This window comes from Gracilinanus agilis, chromosome 1 (genome assembly GCF_016433145.1).
Source record: "Gracilinanus agilis isolate LMUSP501 chromosome 1, AgileGrace, whole genome shotgun sequence".
NCBI classification, from domain to species: Eukaryota; Metazoa; Chordata; class Mammalia; order Didelphimorphia; family Didelphidae; genus Gracilinanus; species Gracilinanus agilis.
In genome coordinates this window covers 760,745,746-760,760,392 of record NC_058130.1, presented here as the reverse complement: position 1 = coordinate 760,760,392, position 14,647 = coordinate 760,745,746, and positions in this window count along the sequence as shown.

Sequence of the window (14,647 nt, the reverse complement as noted above, 5' to 3'; positions counted from 1 at the left end):
AGAAGAAGAAGAAGAAGAAGAAGAAGAAGAAGAAGAAGAAGAAGAAGAAGAAGAAGAAGAAGAAGAAGAAGAAGAAGAAGATGATGATGATGATGATGATGATGATGATGATGATGATGATTAGATCATGTGGCCGTAGCGGAAAAGATAGTTGGGCTTTGACACCCCCCCACACACACACACCAATTAATATACAGAAAATCTATACACTTCTGTTAAATCAATTAATAAATCAAAAGTGTAAACAAATCCCAGATTCCTCTATCTAATCAAAAGTGTGAACTAAGTGTGAACAAGTGCATAGATATCAGAAGGGCTTTGTTTGAGATGTGGAAGGAATCCAGATAGAATCCTAAGACACTCCTTAAATCAGCTGCTGCCACATGGGAAACATGACAATTGGTTGAAAGAATCAGACATACTTCTGGGTCTGTGCATATTATAGCAAGCCAGTTTGTAATGGAAATTCCAGCATTCCAGTCTAGTGGTTGCTGAGGGACTGCCCTAGGTGGATAGAAAGGATTCAGTTCTTGTTCTCTCTCTCTCTCTCTCTCTCTCTCTCTCTCTCTCTCTCTCTCTCTCTCTCTCTCTCTCTCTCTCTCTCTCTCCTCCTTCACCACTGACCAAGGTATAACCTTGTAGAATTCAGAAGGGTGGAAGATTTTGACCTTGAATATGTGTCAGTAGCTGTGTCCCTAGAGCATGGGAGACTGATGAATGTATCTCCTTCAGGATGTGAGAAACACGATGAGAACAAACTAGACACACAGACAGTTTCGAGACTCTACAAGGGCACTGACCCCTGGAGCCCAGCAGAAAACCACACCAAAAGGAAATTTCATAAAGACTCTACTAAAGGAGAAAAGGACTTCCAGTAACCAAGAACTGTGATTTCCTCCTTTGTCCCTTTTGTAAGATCAAGACCAGTTTCCCAACAGCCCTTGGAAGCAATTGTGGGAGAGTATGTCCAGACTTTGGAAAAGAATGTTGTTGTTTTTTTTTACCAATTGTCCTTGATATCCCTGCTTAGTAAATACCCATTTCTAATTTAGCCAGCTAATAAATAACATGAAGAACTGTAGATACAAAGACAAAATTTATGAAGTTCCTAACGGGTAATTCCCCTTACTAATGAAACCAGAGACCCAATAAAAGGTATGATATGATATGATATATGATATATGACATAGTGTAGTATGGTATAATAATTAGCTCCTAGAACAGTACCTTCACATAGAAGGCCACTTAAATTTTTTTTTCAGTTCAGTTCAGTTCAGAGGACCTTCTTGGAAGTCCTGCACTGGCTGAGAAGAAATTTGTTTCTCCTCTCTCCTCCTCCTTCTCTCTTCTGTCTCTGTCTCTCTCAATCTCTCTGTCTCTGTCTCTCAGTCTTTGCCTCTCTTTGTCTTTGTCTCTCTGTCTGTGTCTCTGTCTCTGTCTCTCTGCCTTTGCCTTTCTCTGTATATCTCTCTGTCTCTGTATCTCTGTCTCTGTCTCTCTCCCTCCCTCCACCCACACAAACATATTTGGTAGAGTATGAGCCTGTGCTGTAACCTTATTCTCCATGGATCCAAAGTCTCTGTACCAAACTTGGCTGGTGGAAGGAAGAGAAGATGGGCTCAATGTAAGGAGATGCTGTTTCTGCTCTCAGTCCTTCCACTAAATATTGAGATGGCCCATGAAGGTATTTCATTTCTCAGTGTTTTAGTCCTCCTTTTGTAACATGAAGGGATTAAAACCAATTAGGGTGGAGAAGGAGTCTGGAAAACTGAGGTATTTTATTGAAAGCTCAACATGAGTCAACATGATGCAGTATCCAGAAAGCTAAAGCTGGTGAGCCATCCTTTCATTCCACAGGAATCACACTATGGGTGTGGCATTCTGCATAGATTATCAGACTTGGTTGATCTTTAGGCTGGCTAGCTTTACTGAAATATGTTTTTTTTTCCTCTTTCCTTTTTCTTTGTTTCAAGATATGTCTCTCAGAGGCATCGAGGTGACTCAGTGGATAGAGCAACAGGCCTGAAGTCAAGAGGACCTGGGTTCAAATATGGCCTCAGATACTTCCTAGCTGTGTAACCTTGGACAAGTCACCTGATCCCAGTTACCTACTCTAATCCCTTACTAATTTACTTAACTACTCCCTTATTCCTCTTCTGCCTTGGAACCATTACTTATATCAATTCTAAGACAGAAAGTAAGGTTTTGAGGTGGTGTTTTTTAAAGTGATGACTCTCTGGGGATAGGACAGGATACATCACATTTGAAAATGAAGACAACGTACAAAATTAATATATCAGCATTTTTTAAAAGGCATGTGGAGGGGGCAGCTGGGTAGCTCAGTGGATTGAGAGCCAAGCCTAGAGATGGGAGGACCTAGGTTCAAATCCGGCCTCAGACACTTCCCAGCTGTGTGACCCTGGGCAAGTCACTTGACCCCCATTGCCTACCCTTACCACTCTTCCACTTATAAGTCGATACACAGAAGTTAAGGGTTTAAAATTTTAAAAAAAGAAAAAAGAAAAAAAAAGGCATGTGGAGGGGCATCTGGGTAGCTCAGTGGATTGAGAGCCAGGCCTAGAGATGGGAGGTTCTAGGTTCAAATCTGACCTCAGACACTTCCCAGCTGTGTGACCCCAGGCTAGTCACTTGACCCCCATTGCCTACCCTTGCCACTCTTCTGCCTTGGAGCCAATACACAATGTGGACTCCAAGACCGAAGATGAGGGTTTAAAAAACATTTTTTTAATTAAAAAAAAAAGGCATGTGGAAGTGACAGTCAAGTCGAAGTCTGCCCTGTTCAGACCATATCTTGAACATTGTGCTTAGTTCTAAGCACTTCAGTTTAGAAAGGGGACAAGGGAGGGGAAAAGCATTCATTAAGGGTCACTCTGCTAAGCTCTTTACAAATATTATGTCATTTGAGAAATAAAAAACATTGAGAAACTGGAAGGCAAAGAGAGAAGGACATCCAGTGTGGCAAAAGATCTTAAGTATATGTTATATGAGAATGAATTGAAGGACATGGGAATGTTCAGAAGAGAAGACTCAAGAAGAACATAAGAGCTCTCTAAGTATTTGAACCATTGTCTTGGGGAAGAGAAGGGAATAAGCATTTAATAAGGACCTACTCTGTGCCAGACCTTGTGCTAAGAGATTTACAGATATTGTCAGGGAAGAGTGTCTATACTCATTCTCCTGAACCCTAGAAAGTGGGATCAGAAGCAATGGATGCAATGTAGTCTTCATATAAGGAAATCCTCCTAATAAATTAGAATAGAGTTCTTCCAATGTAGAATGAATAGCATCCCTCTGGAGACAGGGGGTTCCTCTCCATTGATCATTTCCAAGTAGAGGTTAAATAATCATTTGCCTGGTGTATAGAGTAGTGTTTTTTTAGGGACATGAGTTGGTCTAGACAAGCTTAGAGCCCTCTTCCAACTCTTAAATGCTATGATTCTTTATGTTGGACTTTGCAACTTTGAACAAGGCTCTTCCAATTTCTCAAAGACTTTGTTTCCCCATTTGTATGATGAAAACATTGGAATAGACCAGGGGTCAGCAATTGGCCTTGAGTCACAGATGACTAAGTAATATGGGAAAAAAGCCACAATAAGTACAAATGCCTGTACCTATAGATTGAAACAGCTTATTAGCAGAAATTCCATTATCAGATGGCACAGTTAGCAAGATTACAAGACTTGGAGTCTGGATTCAAATCTTGCTCAGACCTTTACTAGCTGAGTAACTCTGAGCAAATCATTTAACTTTTGTTAAGTTAATATTTGTTAACATTTGTGACATTAATTAAAGAAATACAAAATATGTTAAAGCTTTACCCCTCCCCCCACCTGCCTCACCCCAGAAAATTCAATCCTAAGATGAATTATTTCTGTGGTCTAAGAGGCAGGATGTCATATGGGATAGAACCCTGGACTTCAATTCAAGAAAATTTAGGTTCAGATCCTTCTTCTGATACTTGTGACTGTAGAGGAGTCTTGTAATTTCTCCATGCTTCAGTCAATTTATATGAAAAAAATATAAGTAGGTTAAACAGAATCGATTCTGAGATCCCTTCCAGCAGGAAGTCTGCAATTTTGTGATCTCATTAGGTGGGTGGGCAGGGAATAGATCAGTAACTGAAATCTGACTTCCTTTGAGAAGGTGTCTGAAATATGATTTCAGTAGTATGGGAAGACCTTCACCCAGAAGATAGCAACCCCTTGCAAACTTACAAAATAGATCTTTGAGGTTCACTCTTGCCTGAAAATCCATTCCTTTAGGGTTTTTTTGTTTTTAATTTTTATTTTGAATATTTTCCCCTAGTTACATATTTCATGTTCTTTCCCTCCCCCACCCCAAATTCCCATAATCCCCCTTAGCTGACACACAATTCCACTAGGTTTTACATGTGTCATTGATCAAGGCTTAATTCCATATTAAATCCATTCCCTTGTAACTAACCTGGTGAGGACTTTCTTTAAGCATAGCTAAGCTGTCCCCCAATATGAGTCATAGAGTCTAGTATTATCCAAATCCAAAATCCTTTACAGCTTGGCAGAATCTGCCCAAACTTATATAGCATTGGCAAGGCTCTTGAGAGTCTATGGCCACTGCTACACCATAAAGGGATATTTCCTAAAAAAAAAATCTAAGATACAACTTGTGGAGAGGGCTCTGGCATTGGAATCAGAAGGACCTGAATTCTAATCCTACCTCTGATACTTATTAGCTTTGTGATCCTAGAGAAGTCATTTCACCTCTGCCTATCTCAGTTTCTTCATCTGTAAAATGAATGAAATAATAGCACCCACTTCCCATAGTTGTTCTGAGGAATAAATAGGATTACATATGTAAAGTACTTTTTAAGCCTTAAAACTGTATACTGTATAAATGGTATTATTATTATCATCATCATCTAGGAAGAATAATAGATTTATTTAGAGTCAGAGGCCTGGTTGGCCAGAGGATTGGTTTCCATGTAATCCTAAGGCAAGTCCTTTGACCACTGTAGGTCTCAGTTTCTTTATGAAATGAAAAATTTGGAGCTCACTCTGGCAGTGGTGGGGTGGGAAGCAATTCTTCAGCATCCTGGGTCTGTTTCACTCTAAGAAGATCACCATGGTTACCACCACAGATGTCTTTTCTTCTTCCAACTAGTTGTCCCCTAAATTCGATGGTCTTTAAAGTCCACTGCTGCCCAAAATGATTTTTCCTTTATCAATGGCTCAATCAACAAGCCTGTATTCAGCATTCGGATGTGCCAGGCACTGGTCGATGCTTAGAGGCTGTACAGAATAAACAAATGTCTTTACAAGGAACTCACATTCTGATTGACACTGAGATTTCTCTAAAATGTTTGCTGAATGGATAGATAAACATTTTATTTTATTTTATTTTATTTTTTAAACCCTTAACTTCTGTGTATTGGCTCATAGGTGGAAGAGTGGTAAGGGTGGGCAATGGGGGTCAGGTGACTTGCCCAGGGTCACACAGCTGGGAGGTGTCTGAGGCCGGATTTGAACCCAGGACCTCCTGTCTCTAGGCCTGACTCTCAGTCCACTGAGCTACCCAGCTGCCCCCATGGATAAACATTTTAGACTTGGAAAGGACAAATGAGAACATCTGCTCCAATCCCCTCATCTTACAAAGGAGAAAACTGGTTCTCAGAGAAGTGAAGAGATTTCTCCCAGGATGCAGTGGTTATAGAACCGCTAGCACTAGGGTGTGAGCCCTGGTTCTTGACCACAATGCAAGCACCCTTTCCATTCTATCACATGGCTCATGGCAACCACCTTTCTAATGGCACAGCAACTGGTTGAGCTCCATTGCAGAAACAAAGTGTCTGAGGCCATCAGTCCATTGTTCAGGACAGCTGGCAGGACTTTCCTAATGGACTTGGGGGAAATATATGATCAGAGATGAAAGGTTCCAGTTTTGATTCTCCAGGCGTTAAGCCCTCCAGTTCTGAGTTTTGATTCAGCCTTTGAACTCATTCCATATAATTCAGTGGGAGAGGAACTGGGATTTGGCTCTGGGCAAGACTATCCCTCATTAATGCTTCATAAACTTCCAAGAGCCTCCTAGTATATTGACCCCCCTACTGGTTAGTTTCCTTCATCGGTTAAGGAAAGGGGAAATGAAGCTTTGAACCCACAAATAAATATAGCCTTTAGCCTTGCTGATAGGAAAAGGCTGAATGAAATCAGGAAACTGATGGAGAATGGCCACAACCTACTCTTTGGAAGAAGGAAAGACCACCAGTTGGGAGATGGGATGCATCTAAAGCTCTCTGTTGGCCTTAGCTCATCTATATCACTGGCCAATGAGTATTGGATACTCGGAACCAGGTTTGAATGGGGGACTTTGGGTAGAAGTGGAATTCATGATTGCATATGTAAAATCTATATTGGATTGCTTCCTCCATCACGGAGTGGGGAGGGAGAGAAATCAGGACTCAAATTTTAAAAAATAACGTTATTTTATGTTTATTTAATAATTTTAATAATATTTAATAATAACACGTTTTACATGTAATTGGGGGAAAATCAAATCTCATGTAAAAAGCAGCATAATTAATAATCCAGATCTTATCTACTCTCTATAGTCCCTTAAAAATGTTCATTTTATAGGTATTTTAGTATTACTCTCACTTGTCAGTGATCTCCTCAATCTTGTAACAAAGAGGCATAGTGCCATATAAATGATGTATTTTATACACCATATTATGTATTATTACATCATGCATATTATAAGACACACCCTTTATTCTTCTTTTTTTTCTTTTTTAAACCCTTGTACTTCGGTGTATTGTCTCATAGGTGGAAGATTGGTAAGGGTGGGCAATGGAGGTCAAGTGACTTGCCCAGGGTCACACAGCTGGGAAGTGTCTGAGGCCGGATTTGAACCTAGGACCTCCCATCTCTAGGCCTGACTCTCACTCCACTGAGCTACCCAGCTGCCCCCCACACCCTTTATTCTTATATGGTACTGTATACACTTTCAGTCATTTTTTTTCAATCATGGCAGACTCTTCACGACCATATTTGGGGTTTTCTTGGCAAAGATATTGGATTGGTTTGTCATTTCCTTCTCTGACTCATTTTACAGGTGAGGAAACTGAGGCAAATGGCCTTAAACCATAGGTTTGGGAGAGTCTCGGCAGGAGTAGAACTTAGAGTCTCCAGGAACCAAGCTTGACCAATGTAATCCAAATCCTCGCTCCCTCTGCTTAATCCTAAATCTTGGTCATGTATAATTTCAATAGCCAGCTAACTTGAAAAGGTTCACCCTGGCCTGAAACACTCAAGATGTTGCTTTGGTAGAATCCCAATCTGACTAGGACTTCCTCCTTTCCTTAACTGGCCAGAGTTCCATGATTATAAGACATGGATACTAGTCTACTGGCCTCTGAAATTAACTGCAAAACCTTCATCCCTGATGCAGAAGAGTCTGTAAAGGAAGTGTAGAATGTTGCATGTACTTACTATAGTATAGAAAGACTCCCCAGCTCCAAAGCCAGAAGACAAGGGTTCAAATTTTAAATCTGAGGTTTACTGGATATGTGACCTTGGTCAAGTCACCAAAGTGAAATCTCAGTTTCCTCATCTGAAAAATCATGGGGTTGAGTTACTTAAGGCAAACTTTTTGGCCGTGAGAGCCATAAGCGCCTGCAGAAGGAGGAGGATGGAGGCAGAAGGCACTGGAATATGGGTCAGGGGCTGAAGGGCCCCCTTGGGCACATCCTAGGGCTCTGCCCTGACTGGTGGGTCAGGAGGTGGAGCCAGATATGGCTCCAGAGCCATACGTTGCTGACCCCTGCTTAAGGACCTCTGAGATCCTATCCCTCTCTAGATATATGATTTTGTTTCTTTTCTGGTCTCTTTTTTTTTAAACCCTCACCTTCTGTCTTAGAATCTATACTGTGTATTGGTTGTAAGGCAGAAGAGTGGTAAAAGCTAGGCAATGGGGGGTTAAGAGACTTGCTCAAGTTCACACAGCTGGGAAGTGTCTGAGACCAGATTTGAAGGAAGCCATTTCTAGTCTGGGCTCTCAATCCACTGAGCCACTTAGCTGCCACTTCTGGTCTGCTTTTTTTTATTCTTTATTTTAAAATCTGTGTTGTAAGGAATAGGGAAAGGGAGAGGGATTGTATACAGAACTAAAGGGGGTATAAAACAAAAAAAGGGCATCAATTTTTTTTTATTTTTTTAAACCCTTAACTTCTGTGTATTGGTTCATAGGTGGAAGAGTGTAAGGATGGGCAATGGGGGTCAAGTGATTTGCCCAGGGCCACACAGCTGGGAAGTGTCTGAGGCCGGATTTGAACCCAGGACCTCCTGTCTCTAGGCCTGACTCTCAATTCACTGAGCTACCCAGCTGCCCCCTGGGCATCAATTTTTAAAGTTAAAAAATTATTATTTTTTAAATCTTTACCTTCCATCTTGGAATCTATACTGTGTATTGTTTGTAAGGCAGAAGAGTGGTAAGGGCTAGGAAATGGAGGGTTAAGTGACTTGTTCAGGGTCACACAGCTAGGAAGTGTTTAAAATCAGATTTGAACCCAAGACTTCCCTTCTTTAAGACCTGATTCTCAATCCACTGAGCCACCTAGCTGCTCCGGTGTGTTGTTTTGTTTTGTTTTAAAATAAAAAAATTTAAGGTGGAATTTTGAGGAATCATCAAATTATTCTCTTTAACAAATGAGGAAATTGGAAGACAGCAAGGATCCATTTTGTCTACAAGCAAGATTTGAGTCAGGATTTGGGCAAAATGCAACATTCAAAGTGTAAAAAGAAAAAAACTAGGGTCCAGTCTATTGAACAAGCATTCATTAAACATCTTTTCTATGTGTGGGAATTCTCCTAAGTGCTGGGGATACAAAGCCAGGCAAAGAGCCCTCAAGGAGCTCACAAAATAAAGGAGGACACAACCTGTAGACAATTATATTTAACTAGTTAGCAGAAGAAAGACTATAGAATGAAGGAGGATTAATATGGGCTTCTTGTAAAAGAAGGGATCTCAGCTGGCACTTCAAGGAAACCTGGAGATGGAGATGGCAGGATGGAATGAATGTTGGCTGAACTGAATGAGTTGAATCGAAATGGACTGGACCAGATTGGCTTGGTAACCTCTAAGACCATATTCAGAAAAGAGAGACTGTAGTTGTATAGAGCAAAGAAGTTAGGTTAGGTGAGACCTGGGGATGACTAAGGGATGGGAAACTGGACACAATTTCTTCAGACAAGGAACAAACAGGAATAATGTGATACATACTTGTTTCACAGATCAGGGCAGAGAAGCATGGATCTTTTTTTTAACCCTTACTTTCTGTCTTAGAATCAATACTGTGTATTGGTTCCAAGGCAGAAGAGTAGTAAGGGCTAGAAAATGGAGGTTAAGTGACTTGCCCAGGATCACACAGCTAGGAATTGTCTGAAATCAGATTCGAATCCAGGACTTCCCATCTCTGAGCCTGGCTCTCAATCCACTGAACCACCCAGCTGCCCCCTAACCCTTACCTTTTGTTTTAGTATCAATTCCAAGACTAAAGAGGGGCAAAGATTAGATCATATTTATATATGTATATGTTTATTTTATAGATAAATATGCCTGTATTTAGGGTATATGTAGTGTAAGGGCATTCTGTTTTTTTAAGGTCTTACTCTGTCTTAGTAACAAATCTGACAGAAGGGCAAAGACTAGGCAGATGAGGAGGTTACAGGACTTACAGGACTTGATCATGGTCCCACAGCTAGGAAGTGGAGGTCAAATTTGAATTCAGGTCCTCCCAACACATGCCTGGCACTCTATCTGCTGCTACCTAGTTGCCTTTGAAGCATGTGCCTTAATTCTTTTCTTGTTCCAAACAAAAGTGATTTTGGTGCTGTTTAGTCCTTTCTGACTCTTTAAGACGTCATTTGGAGTTTTCTTGGTAAAGATATTGGAGTGATTTGTCATCTCCTTCTCCAGTTTATTTTACATACGAAGAAACTGAGGCAGAGTCAAGTGACTTGCTCAGTGTCACATGGTTATTAAGTATCTGAGACTGGATTTGAACTCAGATGCTCCTGACTAGGTCTGGCCCTATCTACATTGCAAATGAGAGATAGATTTGTACTATTTTCTTTAACTCTAAATGAGATGCATTGTGGCCCAGGAGATAAAGAGATGGTTTCTAAAGGGAAAGACCTGGGTTCAGGTCCTGCCTCTAACACATACTAGCTCTTTTACTCTGGACTAATCACTTAATCTATGTGACTCAGTTTCCTCATCTATAAATGGGGATTATAATATTTGTAATGCTTATTTCAATGAACTGTGGAGTGTAAAGATATTCATATATCTCCATATAGAGTCTCTTCTTAGTCAGAGACCTGAGTTTAAATCCTGCCTCTGGTACATACTGCTTCTGTAATCCTGGGTCATCTAAACTCTCAGTTAACCAGACAATTTTCTTTATTTTTTTTTATTAATAAAATATATTTCCAGGTATATCAGCCCCTCCTTCCCCTCACCACACCATAGAGGCATCATCCAGCAAACAGTTGTGTATAAATAGATTATGTCTTTCATGTATTCATTTTTCAGTTCACTCCTTGGAGGTAAATATTCACTAGTTATTCTTCAAATGTTAAATCTATAACTATATAATGTTCTCTTCGTTCTACTCATTTCACTCTTCCTTATCTCATGAGATCTTTCCAAGTTCTAAAAATAATTCATTTTCTCATCATTTCTTACTGTACAGTGTATTCTATCACAATCATATACGAAGATTTGGTTAGCCATTCCCTAATTGATGGGCATCCCCTCCATTTCTGATTCTTTGCCACCACAAAGAGAGCTGCTAGAGATATTTTGGAACATACAGGTCCTTTTCCTTTCCCCCCTTTCCTTGGGAAATAGATGCAGATACTGTACACACAGTTTTATAACATTCTAGGTATAATTCTAAACTGTTACCCCAAATGGTTGAATAAATTCACAGTTCCACCAACAGTGTATTAGTGTCACAATTTTCCCACATCTCCTCCAACATTTGTTGTTCTGCCCCCTTGTCATTTTAGCCAATCTGATGAGTGTGAGAGGCTACATCAGAATTGTTTTTGTTTGCAATTCATATCAGTAGTGATTTACAGCATTTTTTCATATATTTTTACATGGCTTTCGATTCTTTATCTGAAAAATGTCTGTTGATGTATTTTGCTGATGATTTTCTAAGACTGTAAATTGTAGAGCAGATTCCAATGTGCAATGGTAGAGAGATTCCTCTCTCCACCCTCCTCCCAAAAGAACAAAAAAAAAAAAGAAAGAAAAACAAAGAACAATTCTCTGACTTCAAAGGATTTTGAGAATCAAATAAAAAAAATCTGAAAAAATGCCTTTCTCAACTTTAAAAATACTAGAGAAATCCTAGTTGCTATTATTATGTTCTAAAATCCCTCCAACTTCTGATGTTCTATTGTATTATGGTGGGGGTGGAAGCAAGACAATCACCAGCCCCAGTATCTTTAATGAAACCCAGAGACCCTTCTCTTCCAACTGCACACTGAAGGCTGTAAGGAGAGAAAATTTGAGAAGTCTCTAGATAAAATATAGATCAGGGTTTTAACCCAGCATAGACTTTTCAGGGAGCCTGGAAATTTAAATGGAAAAATCCATCTTTACTTGAATATAATTGGTTTCCTTTGAAATCCTATACACTTTATTTTTATGCATTTTAAAAACATGATTCTGAGAAAGGTTTCATCAAACCATTCCAGGACACAAAAAACATTAAGGATGCCTGCTCTAGAGAAGTTTGTTTTTTCTTCTTCTGTTGAATTTTTTCCGGGAAATTACGGATCAATATAAACCCTCCTTAATGGGTTATTGGGGGCACTGGCCTCATTTCAGGTTGAGTCCATACTCCTTAAGGAAATCAGATTGTCATTCTCTATAGCAGAAGTGATGGGATGGAGGGGGTATAGGAAGGATGCAGAAGAAAGCTCCTCTTCAACTCTTTTGGGGTACATAGTACAATTTTCACTTGCCAGTTTTGGCTCACCATTCCTGAGGAATTACTCTTCTCCTTCTCCCTCAGGTTGATCCCTCAGGGAGTCTCTAGGTCTGTGGGGTCCCATATATCAGGATCGGGTCAGAAGTTAAGTCTGAAAGCTCGGTACAGTGCAGACCTGGGCTAGAGGTTTTGTTTCTTCTACCAGAGTTTGGGCCATGCCCTGGATGCATAAAGCCTTTATTTTATTATTATTATTATTAGAGCCCAGGGCCTGTGACGGGTCTTAAATGGATTTAAAAGGCTGTGAGAATATAAGGTTTAATGTGGTTGACATCATTAAATATCATAGGAGGGCAACATTTCTCACTAACCCAACCTTCCACCCCCAATACGAAACTCCTCCAATCCTCTAGTTCCCTCACCGCCAATGGTCTAGATTTTCTTCTTGCCCCTTGTGGGGAAGAAAAGGCAGGAAACATGGATGGGACTGGAGATGCTAGTTAGCAACTGTGTGTGGAGTCCCTTTTCCAAGGAAGGCTGCAAATCCTAAGCAGAGGGAAGAGGGAGTGAGAAGAATGACCAATTAGGGACACTTGCAGGGATGGGAGCAACCCCACAGATAAGTGAAGTTTATCAGCCTATAAAAATACCACCTTCACTTATCTGCAGACTTCCTCTCTGCCAACCCACCCCCTTCAAATCCTTGGGAAGAAATGGGAAGGGTAGACAGGAGAGAGAGGAAGAGAGAGAGAGAGAGAGACAGACAGACAGACAGACAGACAGAGACAGAGAGAGACACACACCCAGAGAGAGAAAGGAGAAGGGGAGGGAGGGAGAAGAAAGGACTTGGAAGATTCCTAAGGGGGGGGCAAAGGACAATCTTATTTATTTTTTGTGGTGACAGTAGCCTTCACTGTGTGAACTACACACACACACACACACACACACACACACACACACAAATATACAAATATACAAATATACCACCACCACCATCAATTTGCTCATAAACATAAAAGTATGAAACTTTTAGCTAAGAGCATTGTACAGGGAGACAAAAGATATGGTTTCTTGTCCCTTCTCTGTTGCCAAATCAATGTGTAATTTTCCCTATCCATAAAGTATATTAGATGATCTCTAAGCTCCCTCCCAGTCATGACATTCTACATTCTCTCCTAGCTTTCAAAGGTCTAAGGGGTCTCTCAATTCTTACTCTTTAGGCTTCCATCTCTCTCTCTCTCTCTCTCTCTCTCTCTCTCTCTCTCTCTCTCTCTCTCTCTCTCTCTCTCTCTCTCTCTCTCCTTCTCTCTCTCTCCTTCTCTCTCTCTCTTTCTCTCTCTCTCTCTTTCCCAAAATAGAGAGGGGTCCTGCATAAGATGGTTGGGCAAAATGAACTATCCTGGAAGACTTTATAGAACTTCTAAGAATCTCCAAGCCTGTCCCTGTAATCTGAAAAGTCATCAGCTAAATGACCCAGTTACTGAGATGCAACGGACCACCCTGTCTGTCCTCTATCATACATCTAACGGGAGAGAAGGCTGGAAAATACTGTCTTTAAAGCCCAGCCACACAGGCAGGGCCCCTCTGCTGCCTATCACTGTCCAGCTGGCTGAGACTCTTGAAAAACCCTTCTTCTCATCCTCAGCTGAGGGTTAGAAACAGGGTTTCTAAGCTAGTATATGTGTTTTAGGGTATCAGAGAAATCTCCATCCCTAACTCAATTGTATCTACTCCCACCCCAGCAGGGAATTTGGTTAAAAAGGAGAGGTTCCTTCCGCTTCATTATTTCTTTAAAACATTTTTATTGCTAATATTGCTTTTAAGCACCATACTTTCTGAATATGTCCTTTCTCTTTCTCAGGGAAAGAGCATCCATTGTAACAAAGAATGGAGAAAGAAAGAGATGGGGGGAAGAGAGCAGTTTACGAAAACTTACCAACTCATTAACTGAACGTAATGGAATATTTCACATCCACATTTCCCACCTCGGCAAGGAAGGAAAGAAGATGCATTTGCTTAGCTCTTCTCAGGGGCCAACCTCCGTTGCTTTCCGGCTTTTTGTTGTACATTCCCGATGTTTTAGTCAGATTAAACACTAGTTCTGTTGCTTTCCTCTAAAATTAATTCATCTGAATCAAACAGTAAGTATTTCTTCAGCAGGTACTAGGTGGCTGGGAGTGTATTAGGCAATGAAGACTGTTACAAAAGCAAAAGCTTCACAGTCCTTGCCCTCAAGGAGCTTACATTATAATAGAAGAGGTAGGCACACATTTATGGGTATAGTCAGAACGGGTGCCATACAGATACCAAGTATTGGCATCTCGGAAGACCCGTACACATCCTAATTCTTCTCACTCATCATTTCTTAAGGGTTAGCAATTGATTCATTTTCATAATTCCTTTTGTCTTTTCCTAATTGATAAACTTTGTTTCCAGTTTTTGACTACTATTAAAAGTGCTCTCCCTCTCTCTCTGTTATATATAAATTATATATAGTACATAATAATAAGCTATATATAGTATATAATAATAATAAACTATATATAGTTTATTATCTAGATAGATAGATGAGACAGAGAGACAGAGAGACAGAGAGACAGAGAGAGAGACAGAGACAGACAGACAGACAGACAGAGAGACAGAGAG